Raw genomic sequence first — 6,000 nt, 5'->3', positions numbered from 1 at the left:
TGGAGTAGAAATTTCGAGAAAAAAGTCGAAATTCGGAGATTCAAGGTCAAAATTTTGAGAACGAAACTTGTAATTTCCAAGAAACAAATTAGTGGCTCTTCTGCGCTTCCATATTTCCAGTCCCATAAACACCGCAAGTTTTTGCACCTCGTAGGTTACGCCCTGCCCTAAGCAACACTCAGACTAATTCCACAGCCTCCGCTTCTTCAGCACTCCTAGTCCGCCGATTTTCCTCTCTTCCTCCGGAGCCTCGTTCTGTTCGTTCCTCCACCGCGACGATCGTTCAGTAATCACTCCGTTTTGCTGTTGGTCGGTCGAGAATCGAGAGAACTCAGTGAATAGTGAGACGCAGTCAGGTGAATCAGCACACCTGAGTTGGTTCTTCGAGTGCGTGCTTTTGTGACTCATACAGCATCGTGCCCGAGGGTGCCGGTGGAATTCTACAGGGTGGTGCTTGTTGTCAGTGGTGCGGAGACTAGTTTTTTCTGTACATTTTGTGGAGGATTTAAACCGACAGAGGGGTGAGTGTACCGAAGTGGATGTTGAGTTTCGTTGGTAAATATTCGTTTTGAGCGCCCCGGCGATTTTGAAAAAATTTTGAGTGTACTTACGTATTTTGAAGCGTTGATTACGAATCCGAAAGGAAAAAGCGGAGCTCTCCCGTATTTGCAAAGTTACGGCCCTTCAAAGTTCAGACAAGGGCAACTTTTCAGCCTTCTTTTTCACAAGATAAACTATTTAAAAACACACGCATTTATTTACTAGGTCATCTTTACACCTTATTCCTCCTCAATTGACACTTTTCAATTCAACAATCAACATTTTTCTTATAAAAAACTTGAACTAAAAACGAATGTTTGCATCAGTCGTACCAACTATGCCATTAACCTTAAAAATGTAAAATACAGAGATTTATAACCAAAAAGCAGCCCGTACATTTTTTAACATTTTTATTGGAAAAATGTGGATTGTTGAAGTGAAAAGTGTCAAGGAATGAGGAATAAGGTGTAAAGGTGACCTAGTGAATCAATGCTTGTGTTCTTAAATAGTTTATCTTGTGAAAAACAAGGCTGAAAAGTTGCCCTTTTCTGAACTTTGGAGGGCCGTAACTTTGTAAATACTCAAATACTCATACTCAAATACTCATGTTATATGTTAATATTTTATAGAGGCATCACAAAAAAAATAATAGACAGTTTGCAACCACTAAATAGTTAGCAAGGCCACTTGCAGTGAAATTAATAGAATATACTTTGTCGCAAAAAAAATTGTCACGTCCCTACTTTATACCACATATCAACATTTTGGGCCACCGTCTTTCAGTAGCTATACAACAATGCATGGAAATCACTCCTTCTATTTTTCCCCTGTAGGCTCAAGTGATCATCTCAGTAGGAGTTGATTTTGTCTGAGGAACTGATAATTGCTCTTCTTTCACCAATTATGAGGAAAGGAGAACTGCAGACCTACGGTAGCCACGATATTAAGATATTGAATTGAAGACATTTGTATAGAAGTATATAATTGTAAAATCTTATTGCATTAGAAAACCATATGTCGATTTTTAACAAGCTTCTTCTAATTGATAACTTCCTGTAATAGTCTAGTTCACATATACTTTTTTTGTAACATTTTTCAGTCCTGTCCTAAAATTATGACCAAGGTGTCATTCGATTCGTATTTTTGCCTAGAAAGTTTAAGGAAACGTCCGAAAAGTTATAAACAATTGAGTGGCTTAAATTGTTAATAAATTCATAATGAACAAAAAAGACTTGGCAATGGTTCAAAAGTTATTATAATTATATAATTATAAAAGCAAAGGAGCGAATGAAAAAGACAAGTATCAAGGTATCACAATATAAAAAGTTTTATAAAAAATAGAATAAATTAAAAAAAAACACATAGTTACTTTTATTATAGAACAAAGTATTGAAAAAAAAATTGTTTATAACAATTTTTTTTAAATAAACAATTAAAAGAAGATGATTTAAAAAAAACGGTTCCTTAATTTTAATATTTAGTTGCAAAAAACGATTGTTAATCAACAAACGTATTTTTCAGCAACAAAGAAATTTTTTTAAGAAACCATTTTTTTTCCTAAAAATCATGATTTTTTTCAATTAACATAATGCAATAAAAATATTTTCGAATTGCTTATAAACAGTGTATTTGTTTATAATAAATTTAATAACAATAGCTGTAAAAAATTTAAAAAAATATTATTAATTAGTTTTTAGCCATGAGACATTGAAACAATAAAAAATTTAAAAAAAAATTGTAACGTATTTTTTATAAAATGATAATTTTCAATTGTTAATAAAAAAATAGAAAATAACAATTTTTTTATTTTGGCAACGGTGATCTATTTTTCTGCCTATTAAGGATAACTTCACCAAAGGAAAAAAATGCCAAAGTTTTAGTTTAATAATTATAGGGATTTTTATATTAACTTCCAATTCAGAAAAAGTTATTAATTAACAAATTTATAATTAACGTTAAAATTGGGATAAAAATTTTTTGACTACGGATTATTGTTTATTGATGTATCCCAACATTACGTGAATTTTTTCACTCCTTAATATTTACATTCAATAATTTTTTTTGTTTTTATATCAGAGTAACGAAAGGCGCGCGGAAGCCAGACTACCCGCTTTTGGCTCTATTTTCAGGGCTCTGTAAAAATTATAAATAATCGAGATACAGTTTCGGGAGTCGGGACTTTTTTTAAGCAAATTCATTGATCTTTTCAAATCTTTTTTCAAATTTCCAAAATTTTAAAAATTTTCCGAGATATTAAGAAAAAACTAAAGCCCCATTTTTTTACCTTAATTGTTTATAACTTTTGTAATTTTTATCGGCGCGTTTTCGGACCTTTCCTTAAACGTTCTAGGCAAAAATACGAATCGAATGACATCTTGGTCGTAATTTTTGGACAGGGCTGAAAAACGTCATCAAAAAGAGCTAAATCGAGTACATGTGAACCAGACTATAAATATCAGTGTAAAATTGTAAAATATTATTGTTTATTCAGCTTCTCGAATTTATTTATTGATCTACAGTATGGTAGCCGCAGCTGATATTTACAAGAAGTTATCAATTAGAAGAAGCTCGTTACAAATCGACATATGGTTTTGAGTGCAATAAGATTTCACAATTATACACTTCTGTACAAAATTCTTCGATTAATTCATTACAAATAAGTGTATTCAGCTTCCCAAATTTATTACTTAAGATGTTTGAGAAAGAAATGTATGGTATAACAAGATGTTTAATTTTTTGGACAAGTTTAACATGATAACCAAGTTTCAACACGGATTTTGTCCCGGTAAGTCGACTGAAAGTGCTTCATACGAGTTTGATAGGAAAAGTAGGTGGATGCTCTTTTTATCGACTTATCCAAGGCATTCGACTTCATCAATCCTGAAAAAATCCTGAGTAAGTTATACTCGCTAGGATTTAGAGGAAAAAATGTACTTTCAATACTGGAGTCATACTTGACTCTCAGAAAGATGTGCGTGAATTATGATAAGTGTCAATCACAACCAAGATGGAGGTCCCAAGATGGAGTCCCTCAGGGATCCATCTTGGGACCTCTAATGTTCCTGCTTTTCATCAGTGACATGCCAGAACATGTAAAATACAAACCGAATATGCAGACGACACACTTGCTGCTGATGCTGATAGCCCAGAGGAACTCCAAGTTAAACTCAGTGAGTTTTCTGTCGAATTACCAGATTGTTGCCGCTAAATACTAAAGTGAAACTCTTAGACTGCTTTGATGCATTTCTATCCCAGAACTATTAGGAACATTGCCGATTTTCGAGTCAGAGTGAGTAGTCACGATGTGATTTCATCAGACAGACAGACTCACACCCAACTCCCAAGCCATGTTGATAGCATTTTGGCATGTCAGAAAGGAAGTGAAATGTGGTTATTATCCACCTTCAGTCCACCTTCACTCCACCTTCCTCTGCTGGTTGAAGAGCGGACAATCAGTAAGAAGATGCCTCACAGATTCACGAGGTACGCTTTGCATGCTGGTTCATTCTTGTTTTGAAACAAATACTCATGAGTTAGGCGTGTGTGGCCTAACTGAAAACGGGTTAGGATTACTTGGTCTCTTCGATGTTCCGGTCAGCTTTTGAATGTTTATCATCCTGTCATTCATTGTGACATCTCTTACTATATTGCTGTATGGAGCTGCTCCACATATATAAATGAACTATCGTTAGAATGAGTTAGATTTCAAGGAATGAGACCGGAGAATCATAAATTCTTCATTCCATCAACTGCTGCTTTGTTCCATTGATTTTTCTGAAATTTCTCCCATGTCCAAGTCAACATGAACTATGTGATGGACACGTTCATAAGAAATATTCAGTGCCCCAGATGGTCATGTTCGACGGTTGCATCGATACTTACAGGGTGGACACAGAAACTGACCTTCCCGATCGGTCTTCATCTTCAGTGGAAAATTTACTCATTTCGAAGCTCGCAGTCCAAATTTTCACAACTACACACGATTGATCACCAAGGATATCAAGTGTATCTCCATTAATCAGCTGACCTCTTAGCGTCTTCAAATAACAGGTACTGATAACTGGATACTTCAATTTTTCCATTTTCACTTTTTTGGTTGACATTTCTTTCCAAATTTTATCGCGCAACTCTTGGTTTGAATTTTTGATGTGAAAGTGATAGTTCTAATTTCCTACTTTTGGTGCTATAGTGAATTGCTCTGTTCCACTGAACTGTTCCGGCGAACTATAGTCCGTTCATAATTTGTTGATAGCTCACTGCAAGTTTGACCCTCATTAGAGAACTGAAATACAGAGAGGACAGCTAATATGATATAATAACAAAAACCAAACTAAAACTGGCAGTTTAAGATGTTTTCGACTAACCCACCTTGTATCTGAAGAAATACAATACAGCTATAAAACTTTTAATCCGATTATGTAGGTATTTTGAGTGGAAATGAGTGACCAGTGTCGTAGAGTATATGATTAAAACATTAGTTACTTTAAATAAATAAATATATTAATATTCTTAAACTGTAGGTACTGTAAACTGTATTTTTAATTTAAAAAAAATCTTTATTTTATTCAAAAATAATAAGTTACTTGCAATTTGTAAAAGATACATTTATTTAATTAATACCTATTTTTAAATGATATAAACTACGATTACTTACAAAACTATTCAAATTCAAAATAAACAGGATCATCTTCGGAATCCGAGTCGTCTTGCAGGTTAATAATTAGCGGTTGTGTCTCTACAGTCGCATCAATTATATTGTCAAGATCCCACATTTTTTGTTCTTCTTCTATTGCATGTCTTACTGCATCTCGCCAATTTTGTTCTGTAATATGTTGTAAAGACTCATATAACAATTCACGTACAGCTTGTATTTTATATGACGTATTTTTTCTAGCCACATAGCTTTTCATTTGTGCCCAAATGAGTTCAATTGGATTTAATTCGCAATGGTAGGGTGGAAGTCTAAGGACTGTGATGTTTCGTCTTTCCGCCATTTTGTCAACTACGTATTTCTTGAACTTAGATTTGTGTTGCCGGGCAATTTTTAAAAGTTCTGCTTTAACCATTCCATCTTCGTAAGGCAGGGACTTATTCCGCAGCCAGTCAATGATATCCTGTTTCTTCCACGCAGTCGTTGGAAGTCTTTCAACTAGTCGTGAATGATAAGGTGCATTATCTAATACTATAATTGAGTTTGGTGGTATATGTTCAATCATCTGCTCAAAATACTCTTCGAAAACATCAGCTGTCATCTCCTCGTGATAGTCTTTTGTGCTTTTGGATTCAAATTCCAACAAACCATGCTTAGCAAATCCTTTTTCACTGCCAATGTGAGAAACTATTAATCTACTGCCTTTAACAGAGGGTGGGGAAATACCAGTAGACCAACCTTCCATAAAGGCTTGCCTGGAGCTTGATATATTTTTATCTGTCCAAATTTTTGTGAGAGTATGACCTGCG

General features: G+C 34.4%; 1 protein-coding gene across 3 annotated transcripts in view; it reads left to right on the top strand.

Annotated features, from left to right (window-relative positions):
* The first annotated feature begins 256 nt into the window (after nucleotides 1-256).
* LOC141485298 (uncharacterized) overlaps nucleotides 257-6,000 on the top strand; it is a 114,851-nt gene continuing 109,107 nt past the window's right edge. Inside the window, exon 1 of one of the 3 annotated variants that reach the window (XM_074181715.1) lies at nucleotides 257-521. The gene's annotated coding sequence lies outside the window, so the exon portion shown is untranslated. Of the gene's footprint in view, nucleotides 556-6,000 lie in introns of all 3 variants that reach the window. The other 2 variants (XM_074181712.1, XM_074181714.1) reach the window with 2 other exon arrangements.

Source organism: Leptinotarsa decemlineata, unplaced genomic scaffold (assembly GCF_025532065.1).
Source record: "Leptinotarsa decemlineata unplaced genomic scaffold, Ldec_3_MD MMD2_tig00026314_RagTag_RagTag, whole genome shotgun sequence".
In the NCBI taxonomy this organism is placed as follows: Eukaryota; Metazoa; Arthropoda; class Insecta; order Coleoptera; family Chrysomelidae; genus Leptinotarsa; species Leptinotarsa decemlineata.
This window is presented reverse-complemented; position numbering and strand designations above follow the sequence as displayed.